The sequence below is a fragment of the Chiloscyllium plagiosum genome, unplaced genomic scaffold, assembly GCF_037043375.1.
Source record: "Chiloscyllium plagiosum isolate Xiang-an unplaced genomic scaffold, Cpla_swu_hap1 HiC_scaffold_10, whole genome shotgun sequence".
NCBI classification, from domain to species: Eukaryota; Metazoa; Chordata; class Chondrichthyes; order Orectolobiformes; family Hemiscylliidae; genus Chiloscyllium; species Chiloscyllium plagiosum.
The window spans coordinates 28,780,767-28,792,923 of NW_028270148.1; the positions used below are offsets into that span (position 1 = coordinate 28,780,767).

Consider the following 12,157-nt stretch of genomic DNA (forward strand, 5'->3'; position numbering starts at 1 on the left):
TTCCCAATCTGTTCCGCTCAATAACATATCATACATTTACTCATCAGAGCTTTGTAAATCCCCTATGCAGGCAGTTTAAAGTAGAAGTGAATTTCAAGCATGATCAATGGCATGATGATTGATGGCATCTATAGTACAAGGCTGGTACTGGAGATTACTCCTCTCTCAATTAAGTTTTATTGTAAGATCCATATAATAAACTAATATGTCCTGTGTTCTGTTCCATGCCCTTGATTGTTCCTTTTTTTTTAACTCCTCAGGAACCAATCTGTTCTTCCCCCTTCTCTTTGGAGTGCAGACATAGTTTGGTACTTTATTCAAGTGGCCATTAGTCATTTGTGTCCTGACAGTGAGTGCTGGCAGATTATTTAACCTTGCCAAGAAGGAGGGAATACATTACAGCTGAGCCTGACCCTGCATTTCTGTATGTGTACATTCCAGGCAGAGGTTACAGCATAGCTTTAAAACATTTGTATCTTGATGCCGTTTTTGTTTTTGCCTTTTGAACTTGAGATGGATCAAATGAGTTTTTTTTTGCACACTTACCACATTGAGAAACAAGTAATTCAGCAAAAACTGGACAATGGGCATTGGACCTCTACAATTTCCATTACTCAATTGCTCCCAAGATAAACTTGCTGAGCTATTAGTGGGAGGATCTGTGCCATGACTGAATTTGAGGCAGTGTTGAGATGGGATCTTCTTGATCATCCAGTGCCTTCCTGTATCCCCTATTAGAAGTATTTTAGTCACTGTGTGAAATCATTTGAATATAATGTGAAGAAAAGCTTGCATTTGTGTAGTTCCTTCTACAGTCTCTTAATGTCTGGTTCATGGTACAACTAATGAACCACATTCACACTGCAGAGACATGCAGCAACAAAAAAAATGCATTAATTTCAGTGTTGTTTAGAGGTGAAATATTGGCCAGGACACATACCATGAATAAAGCTGTTGGATCCTCAATGTCCAAGTGAGGGAGGGGCTCTTGCTTAGAAGTGTCATCCAAAATCCAGCACTTCCAACAACTCAGCACCCCATGCACCTTCTTCAGCAATTGCTCCCTTCGTCACTGCTGTACAGTGACAGCATTATGTACAGAAGCATTTGCAGTAACTCACCAAAGCTCCTCCAACAGCATACTCCAAGCCTATAACTTCAATCACCTGAAGGGCAAGGGTAGCAGATGCATGGGCAGCACCACAACCTGAAAGCTTCCCTCAAAGCCACATTCCTTTCTGTCTTCTAATTATTAATTTTTTTTTCTTCACACTCACATGATCAAAATCCTCAAACCCCCTCCCTATCAGCAGTATGGGTTTACCAAACTGTTGGGTTTCAAGACAGAATCTCAATACCACCTTCCCCAGGACAATTAAGCATGGACAGCCAGAAATGCCCACGTCCCATAAATAAACTTTAAGAAAAACTGAATACTCAGGTCATGGAGTGGAGTGGGATGTGAACTCTCAATTTTCTGACTAAGTTGAAACGTTGATCAATGTTCTAAGAATTGTCACCCTGTACTGTAATGACGTTTATGGCCAAACAAATGATCAACACTAACTTAATTTCATTACTTAAACAGATGTTTTAACAAGACAGAAGTATACATGGTTGCTGCCATGAATTAGTTAGCATTTGCATTAATTTGCCATTCTGAGATGAAGAACACCAAGGTAATAGAACAGGGAAAGGTTTAAGGCAAAGTGTAACTGCAAAAATATTGGAGAGAAGGGAAAAAAAGATTCAGACACTGAGCAGGACTAATTAGAGTGATCCTCCAAAGGAACTTTCTACTTTGTATGCTGTAGCATAGACAGTTCAAACAGAATGAATACATGAAATGGCTGGGTTAAAAATCAGATAACTATGATAGATCAGCTAGCAGCTGTCCCACTGGCTCCATGGTTAATATGTTGAAGATTTATCACATATGGTTTGTGTGGCTCCATAACAATGAGAAGACGATCTCTCAAGCTAGATGGGTACAGCAGTTGTGATTCTTTTAGGCTGTATTTCTTTGTTTGATGTAGGGAAGGGGAAAATTTCATGTATTTTAAAAAGCAACATTTTATCGGATTACTGTGGTAAAGAGGAAGTAGGTTTCGGTTTTTATGATCAGGCGCAATTATGAAATAGCAAATACATCAGGACCACCGAATACTACATGAGCCATTACTTCATGTGCGTTAGAGCCAAAATGGACAAGGACCACAACCTAACCTCATTAATACAGATCATTAACTGCAGGAAAATGTGCATTTCTGTTCCTCCTCCTCCCCACAGTCTCCACATCCCATTCACATTTTGGCATCCAGATTAATATTGGAATAACAAGTTTTGGCTTATGAAGGCAACAGTTTTTATCGAAAAACAGCAGCTGATGGTTGTCAAAGTTTATTTTCCATGAATTGTCTCTATTTAATGGTTAAATATGCCAATAGAAAACTCCAAGGTCACTGGATGATACACAGTCATGGAGTTATACAGCACAGAAACAGACCTTTCGGTCCAACTTGTCCATGCTGACCAGATCAATCTAATCCCATTTACCAGCATATCACTCTTAAACCCTTCCTATTCATGTACCCATTCAGTTGCCTTTTAAATGTTGGAATTATACCCACCTCACCAGTTTCTGTGGTAGCTCATTCCATACACACATCAGCGTCTGAGTCAAAAAGTTGCCCTTTAGGTCCCTTTTTAAATCTTTCCCCTCTCACCTGCCACCTAGTTTTGGACTCCCCTACGTTGGGGATAAAGACCTTGGTGATTTGTCTGATCCATACTCATGATTTTTTTATTAACCTCTATAAAGTCACCCCTCAGCCTCTGACCTCCAGGGAAAACAGCCCCAGCCTATTCAGCCTCTCCCTATAAGCTCAAACCCTTCAACCCCTGCAACATCCTTGTAAATCTTTTCTGCATCTTTCCAAGTTTAACGACGGCTTTGGGTTGTGAATTGTACAGCAAATTGAAGGGTAAGTTGACCATAGATTGTAAGGACCTGGAATTAGATAACCAAGAAAGGTCGTATGTCAACAAATCTTCTGACTCACTGGGCATGCCTTGGTTGAAAACTTACTTGAAACAAGTGATTTTTGTTTTTGGGAGTTCTGGAACCCCAGCGTGGTATGCAGGCAGTTAAGATAGTGGACAAGTGCCCTGGGCTTTTGGTTCTGATATTATAAGCTTTTAGGACCTCCAGTGTGGCTCTCACAATCCGACCCTCATGGCTGCTTATAGGACATGGCTTCATTTGCTGACACCCAGGCAAGCGAGACGTAGCAGCAAAATCCCTGAATTGTTTATTTCATTAATGATTAAAAACTTGACAAACCATTAAAACTGAAAGTGAAAGAAGGAAAAAGTGAAGAACAAAAAAAACCTGTTAACTATAAGACATTTTTGTTTTGTTTTAAGAATCGGCTTTATAGTGTACGTACGCAAAATAAAAATTAAAAATGCAAAGTTGGAATTTATCAGTGGATGGTTGGTGACAGCAGACACACTCAATGAGCATTAGTGAACCAAATGAGTTTTTATGATAATAGTTACATATTAACCATTAAATCAGCTCTTTATTCCCGATTCTTGAATTCAAATTTCACCATCTGCTGTGATAAGGTTTGAACCCATGCCCTGGGATCACTGATCTAGATTATTAGTCCAGTGATATTATAACCATACTACTTCCTCCCTTTTAACACATTTTGGAAATGTCAAATTACAGCAGAAAAAAATACATTCTACACTCTCAACAGCATCCCTTTACACTACTCAAACAATAGAGCGAGTCCCCTTTTTTTTTATCAAATCTGTTAGTTTGACCTAACTGTTGCTTTCAAGTCCTGACGTTGAGAATCTGATTATCTCTTTCTTGAGTATTCTCACAAGAGTTTAGATTTTCTCAGCTTTGAATGGACTCTGTATCATGTTTTAAAACATAACCTTTTGGTCTGGAATCTTTAAGCTAAAACCGCTACAGAGGGGTAACCTATTAACTTTCTAAATCAACATTGAACTTCAACCAGGACTTCTGCAAACTGGCAAGAAAAGCTTCCCAAGCTTTGGGTGTTTTCCCCTCAGCAAAACAAAGCTTGATCCGCCTAACTGAAAACAGGCTAATTGTCTTGAATGATTAATTGTCTCATAAAACTCTCCCAATACAAACAAATTCCGATTAGCATTCCAGGAACTCATTTGTTCATACTGGCTGGAAAAAAAAATCATGATCCAGAAAGCCTGATAAGTTGATTCTTCAACCCCTTCATACACTGAGATCAAAACCCACATTCCACTTGTTCAAAGTTCAGTTTCTAAAACCCATGCTATTAAAATGTATTTAAATCATACATCTTATATCAGAACCTATTCAAACCTTTTATTCTCTTCCCATTACAATGAGGTTAATAGCTTGTGTAAACTTCTTGTCAGATCCAATTCAAGACAGCTAAGCATTTAGGAGACTCTTCAAGCTGTCAATCAACATGTAAACTGTGAATATTCTTAACTCCTGAGAAATTGTAATCTATGAAACTAATCCAAGCATTCATAATGACATATCATGCTATTTTTGCTTCAGTAATCCAGGGTATGGGGTAGATGGGAATGTGAATTTGGAGCACAAGGTCAGTCATTAAATGGCAGAACAGGCAAGAGGGCCAATTGGTACATCTGTTCCTATTTCATACATTTATGTGCTTGGATAATGATAGACCTTGAGGTTACAGCAAAGAACTTTTTTTGAAAATGCATCTTATAGATGCTACTTTATTTGTGTAACCTTAGCCCAGGTTAATCAAAACTGTTCAGCACTGGGTTTTTAAACTCTCACTGAGCCTTTTTATGTTTAAAATAATACATTTTTTAAAGAGACAACTTCAGATCATGATCATAACACAGAAGTTATCCTTTCTTCAAGAGTGTTTGTGGCTACTCCCATCAACTTGAAACTCTCAAAAACAAAAAAAGCCAAGTGGAGTTCAAGTTCAGCACTGAATTCAGATGCCCCTGCTGAGTTCAGGTTTCTGTCCTGTGTTAGTGACAGCCCACCGCCTTCCTGACTGATTTAAAAAATCCAATCTGCTAGTAATGGGGACGGGGCCGGTTCATCTCTGTCCTATCCCACCATCTTTATAGGTCCATGGCATCTTTTAAACTCCTGAGCCCTAAGCCACTGGCCGTCCTTGTGGGGATGGCTGTGGCATCCAAACCAATCTGATGGGACCCCAGTCTGATTTATTGCCCCTCTGAAAAATATCAAGGACAGAGTATCCAAGGAACAGTTTTTAGACAAAAAAAAGGACTAGCTTTATGACATATTACTCCGGCATGTGTCAGAACCCACCCCACCCTCCCAACCCCATCAAGCTATCTGTGAGACAACTTCAATGAAGGAATATCCAACATTGTACAGGACATTACGTTAGGAACAACAGCTTGGATGCTGTGTGAGATAACGTTTCAGGAGTAGTATTAAAATACAAGCTAATTCTGATCATTCACCTTAAATGCTCGCTCTTCCATGAAACTGGACTGTTAGACTGGTCCACCACATCCACAACAGCAACTTGTATTTATGTAGCACCTTTTACACAGTCCTTTAACCCAAGGTGCTTTCCCCAAATGGTGATGGTAGAAGGGGCATGGAATGCTCTGCCTGCAACAGTAGTAGACTCGCCAACTTTAGGGGCATTTAAATGATCATTGGATAAATATATGGATGATAATGGAATAGTGTAGGTTAGATGGGCTTCAGATTGGTTTCATAGGTCGGCGCAGCATTGAGGGCCGAAGGGCCTGTACTGCACTGATTGTTCTATGTTGAATGTTAACTGTGCAGCTACTGATGGACTAAGCAAGATCAGGTAGTTGACAAATAATTGGTTCATTTCAAGGACAAGTTGCCGATAATGTTTTAGAATGTTGGAAAGTATTGAGATAAAAATCAAATGAGAAATGAATATTAGTGTGAAGTATGGGGTTATGAAATAGGTTGATATTTTTCAATGGTAACATTAATTCCAGAGAGAAAAGGAACATTGAGATTAAGTTAACAAGCAAAACCATTAAGCAGTACAAATTTGTAGAGGAAGCAATTAGACATACTTCTGAGACAGAACATTGAAGGATACAGAGAGGGGGTAATCAATCAAGAATGATGATCTTGTTCTTCAATAACTTCCAATTGCTAAGTATCGTTATTGTTACTAACAAACATTGGATTAGGAATGGAGCAGTTTAAGTACCTAATATAATTCAGTATTGTCTTGTATAAATCTCGCTGATAAGGAAGAGAAATCCTGAAAATAGCCAAGATGTAATTCTGATGTACTTTAACTATATAAAGCATCAGTATATTTTATTATAAGCCACAGAGCGCGAAGAATAGGAATGCGTTCAAAGACATATTAATTGTAAAGCAGTGTAAACTGTAAAAAAAAAAAAAAGCAGTGGGTTGATTGAGGAATAAAAATTCAGATCTCATGGTACATGCAGCTAGTGGGGATAAACCACCAGATGAGTATTTTGCATCACCTTTCATCAAGGAAGGGGCCTTTGTCTAAGTGACGAGGTGCTTGAAAACTGACAAAAAAAATGATGTGAAGAACATTCCAGTACTGGAAGTGCTGCTTCTTATAATATGCACTAATAACATGGAAGTGGGAGCATTATTTTGAAATTTATAGATGGACTGTAATATAGTCCCTTCCTAACAGCACTGTGGGTGTACCCGCACCACATGGACAACAAATTGACTACCACCACCTTCTTGAGGGCAATTAAGGATGAGCAGCATTGTCACCGGGACCTGGGACAAGGGGATAATCAGATCCTAATGACTGCACCGAGGAGTTTAAGTGGGCCCCTATGCTGTGGTACACGTACACGTCTTCCTACCTCCACTCCTGTAAAAACACAATCCCTTGCTCCCAATTTCTTTGCCTCTGCTATATCTGCTCCCAAGAGGAGCCATTCCACTCCAAGACATCCCAGATGGCCTCCTATTTCAAGGATCACAATTTCCCCCCTCACTTAATCAACAATACCCTCCAGCACATCTCTTCCACTCCCCCCCACCCTGCCCTTGAACCCCACCTCTCCAAATGCAACATGGATAGAACCCCACCACCTTCCACCCCACTAATCTTAGGATACAGCACATTATAGGTGGGAAAAATTGCAGTGGACAATCAGACATCGCCATCAGAGATATATTTCCTCCACACTCCTATCGGCATTCCAGAGAGACCATTCTCTCCACAACTCCCTCGATAGGTCCATGCCATCCCCCTCAACCCACCCTCCACACTCGGCACCTTCTCTTGCCACCACAAGAGGTGTAAAACCTGAACCCACACCTTCCCCCCTTACCTCTGTCCAAGGCCCCAAAGGATGCTTCCACATCTGGCAGAGATCTTCCTGCACATCCAAGCACCTCCTCATCTGTGTCCATTGTTCTCGATGTGGTACACTGGGAAAACAGGATGCCAAATAGCTGAACATTTCAGGGAACATCTCTAGGGCACACCCACCAAACAACCCACTGTCCTGTGACCGACCACTTCAGTTCCCCCTCTCACTCCACCAAGGGCATGCAAGTCCTGGTCCGCCTCCTCCGCCAAATCCAAGCCATCAATGCCTGAAGAAAGAATGCCTCATCTTCTACCTTGGGACCCTCCAACCACATGGCATCAACATCGACTTCACCGGTTTCCTTATCGCCCCCCTCCTCCCACCTCAACCTAGATCCAACCCTCCAACTCGGAACTACCCTCTTGAACTATCCTACCCATCCATCTTGCTTCCCGCCTATCCATGCCACCCTCCCCTCTGACCTATCTTCATCACCCTGCCACCAGCATCTGCCAATCACCTTCCCAGCAACTTGCCCCACAGTGCCACCCCAACCCTCCTATTTATTTCTCAGCTGAACAGTCCCAGTAACTTTATTATGTTGGAATTTTGAAAACTCCATTCAAGACAAGTCAGTGTAATTGAACTTTGTTTCTAGCTTTTGTTCTCCTCCTCCATTGTGATAGGGAAATGGGAATAAATTTGGAACGGTTCATTTGTGATCCTTTAATCTTTTGATTTTTATTATGTTCTTACTTACATCCTAATGCCTCTGCTGTCCTCTGTCTGCACTGCACATAATTAACGGCTAAAATGGAAAGGTTTATACAACTCCTACTAACTCTGTGGAGAGCAATTCCTTTCAGACAGTATGTTCTTCTGACAAACATTTCTGGCAGTACATACCATAACTTGTCATTTGAAGTTCTGCCTTCAAACTGGCTGTAAGTTTTCATTTATACTGCAGAGCAATTATATGCTAATTAGCTACATGTTGCACTCATGATTTAAATCAATTCTGCTTTAAACTTTGACCAAAGAGCAGAAAATGAGAGCTAATAAAGTTTGATGGTTGGTGAGATTTAAGCAGTGATTAGTTTGGCCAATGAAAAAAAATCGAATTATCCAAAATTGTTTTTTAACAAGTCCTTTTGAAATGTTATTTAAGAGCAGATTACATTTAGCCCTTGTGACTCGGAGCTTGTAAATCTGTTTAGTGTTCTTTCTTGGTATAAATATTAAAGAAAGAGACAGGGTGAAATCTTTTATAGAGTTTGGAGCGATATGGGTTATGGTGAGATCTGTGGTTGAACTAGACAAGAAATCCAGTGAGGCCCACTTCAGTCATTGTTTGATTTCCATCAAGTATCATGGCGAGGTTCTTACCAGACAGACAACAGTGCGATGCTAATTGATGAGGATTAACACTTGTTAAAGGCCACAAGTTGTCTCATTAAATATTCAGCCTCTCCTCTCTCCAAATTCAGCGAACAAGCTAGGTTTGAGGAAACCAGAGCTGGTACCTGGTAGATTGAGCTGACCACTTGCACTGCACAACTTCCGAGTTGCCTACAATCAATGATTAGTGAGCACTAAGTGCGTGCACCCCTGGTTCACAGATGCTAACATCTAACATCTGCTTTTACATCATGACCAACTGACGTTTCTACTGTACACTGGAAGCACAGATTTATTGAAACGATGCAGAGGGATGCTTTGCGCACAAGGACAGACCTCCAGCTTGTGTCCAGACTGAGGCCTGCAGACTCCTAGCAGGTGGGGAACAGCATGGAATGTGACATAGGGACATAGACAGGTACGATGGGAAAGGGTTTAATGTGTAGGGTGTGCAGAAGAAAGAGGTCCATGCTCAGGAGCACCATGGCTTCAAATATGCATTATGAGAGATTGGGGATAGGGAAATGAGAGAGTGAGGGAAGGTGTTGCATGCAATAGTGTGAGGAGCAGAGGATGAGCTTTGGTGGGAGATGAGTGCAGAAACGGTTTGAGTGTGAGGTACCAGAAAGAGGATGATGGCACTTAACCCTGACCACCTGAATTGCTGGTCATTGCTCAGCACTCTGATGACAATGATCCAGATAGCAACATCGTATCAGGCTGATTAGGCTCTAGTGGCCACCAAGAAGTACGTTCATGAAGAGGACACCTCTCCTCTGGAGTAGCCCGTCCACCTGGACCTGCAGCTGCCTACTTGTGAATCACAGTGGCATCTCTCTCTTACCTCTATCCCCAACATGTTCAGTAAAACAGACCATCTTCAGAATGCCCCTGCTCATCTGCACAGCAAATGTGATGTAGACGCAACGGATTCTGGTGTTTTGACAAATATCCACTAAGTGGCAAGTTAAAGTATAGTAAAATGATGTGGAACTAAGATGTGAGACACGTGTCATAAGGAAGGGCTAAGTAATTGAGGTGAATTTGGTAAAGGTCGGGGGATTGAGAATGTATTTGGAAAGGCGAGGACTGATTCAGGATAGTCAACATGGCTTTGTGCGTGGGAAATCATGTCTCACAAACCTGATTGAGTTTTTTGAAGAAGTAACAAAAAGGATTGATGAGGGCAGAGCAGTAGATGTGATCTATATGGACTTCAGTAAGGCGTTCGACCAGGTTCCCCATGGGAGACTGATTAGCAAGGTTAGATCTCATAGAATACAGGGAAAACGAGCCATTTGGATACAGAACTGGCTCAAAGGTAGAAGTCAGAGGGTGGTGGTGGAGGGTTGTTTTTCTGACTGGAGGCCTGTGACCAATGGAGTGCCACAAGGATCAGTGCTGGGCCCTGTATTTTTTGTTATTTACATAAATGATTTGGATGCGAGCATAAGAGGTACAGTTAGTAAGTTTGCAGATGACACCAAAATTGGAGGTGTAGTGGACAGCAAAGAGGGTTACCTCCGATTACAACAGGATCTGGACCAGATGGACCAATGGGCTGAGAAGTGGCAGATGGAGTTTAATTCAGATAAATGTGAGGTGCTGCATTTTGGGAAAGCAAAACTTAGCAGGACTTATACACTTAATGGTAAGGTCCTAGGGAGCGTTGCTGATCAAAGAAATCTTGGAGTGCATGTTTATAGCTCCTTGAAAGTGGAATCGCAGATAGATAGGATAGTGAAGAAGGCGTTTGGTATGCTTTCCTTTATTGGTCAGAGTATTGAGTACAGGAGTTGGGAGGTCATGTTGCAGCTGGACAGGACATTGGTTAGGCCACTGTTGGAATATTACGTACAATTCTGGTCTCCTTCGTATCGGAAAGATGTTGTGAAACTTGAAAGGGTTCAGAAAAGATTTACAAGGATGTTGGAGGATCTGAGCTACAGGGAGAGGCTGAACAGGCTGGGGCTGTTTTCCCTGGAGGCTGAGGGGTGACCTTATAGAGGTTTACAAAATTATGAGGGGCGTGGATAGGATAAATAGGCAAAGTCTTTTCCCTGGGGTCAGGGAGTCCAGAACTAGAGGGTATAGGTTTAGGGTAAGAGGGGAAAGATATAAAAGAGATCTAAGGGGCAACTGTTTCACGCAGAAGGTGGTACGTGTATGGAATGAGCTGCCAGAGGATGTGGTGGAGACTGGTACAATTGCAATATTTAAGAATAGGAAGGGTTTTGAGGGATGTGGGCCAGGTGCTGGCAGGTGGGACTAGATTGGGTTGGGATATCTGATCGGCATAGACGGGTTGGACCGAAGGGTCTGTTACCATACTGTACATCTCTATGCCTCTGTGACTCTATGACTTGCTAGAACTTTCAGCAAAGAAAACTCCCCCAAAAAAGTTGTGACTAAGTTACAACCGTGACTTACTTTCCTTTGACTAAGATTCAGCACGATGTTGTTGCTCGTAGAAAGGAAAGCGGATAAAGCGAAGAGAAACGTCACTGCATCATCTTTTTGTTGTTCTTAATGGTATTCGTAATTGATGATCCAATCAATACTGAAGAATTGAGCTGAGATCATCCTTAAAATGTTGGTTACTTAAGCAAGGTTATCATAAAATAGTTACAGGAGAAGGCCTCAATATTATTTGTTTTGCTTTTTGTTCTCAAAATGTGAGCCTTGTAGGGCAACCAAGTGTAGATAAAAGTACACTAGTGTCTCTGATAGCAGTCTTTTCTCAAGTCAATTCTACACAGATGAATAGCTTGTTGGATCAATTCAGCATTAATCTAATTCCTGGGAGTTGCAGCAGTTCTTATTCACAATTTCTTGAAAAAAATTATCTAATTGCAGATTTTCAGTATGTCATTTTTAGGCTTCTTGATAAGTTGTCTGGTAATCTAATGATTGCAATGTCTGATGATGCTGTGGCTTTAAAGGTGTGTTTTGACCTGGTTTATTTTCGAGACTGGGGGACAGGCACAGAGCAGTCTGAGAAGATAAACAATTTGTGAAGCCTTGGATTTTTTTTAAAAGTTGGAACAATTGAAGCAGCATGAATGGGTGTGGTCAGTCTCCTACCCACAGAAGCAGGATTTTTAATTTTAGCATCCAGCAATTGTTGCTCGGGTCTTGGCAGCGTCGGAAGGCAGCGAATCTCTCCTGGCTGCTACTCACTCTGAGTTATCTCTGGATATTTTTCCTCCTGGGCTGCTGGAATTGCATGTGAGACAATTGTGTTTCTGTATTTGCCTTTTGCCAAGGGGGTGTTTGTGGGATGCTACTATACTGGAACAGTTACGCTTTTAGCCATAAAATATACAAGTTGTTCCGCACTAACGTACATTCTGTCAACACAAAATCACTGTAACACAATTGACAAATTGCTCTTTCC

General features: G+C 41.3%; 1 protein-coding gene across 1 annotated transcript in view; it reads left to right on the top strand.

Annotated features, from left to right (window-relative positions):
* The window catches only part of fmn2b (formin 2b), a 479,925-nt gene that overhangs the window by 369,502 nt on the left and 98,266 nt on the right, over window positions 1-12,157 (top strand). The window lies entirely within an intron of this gene.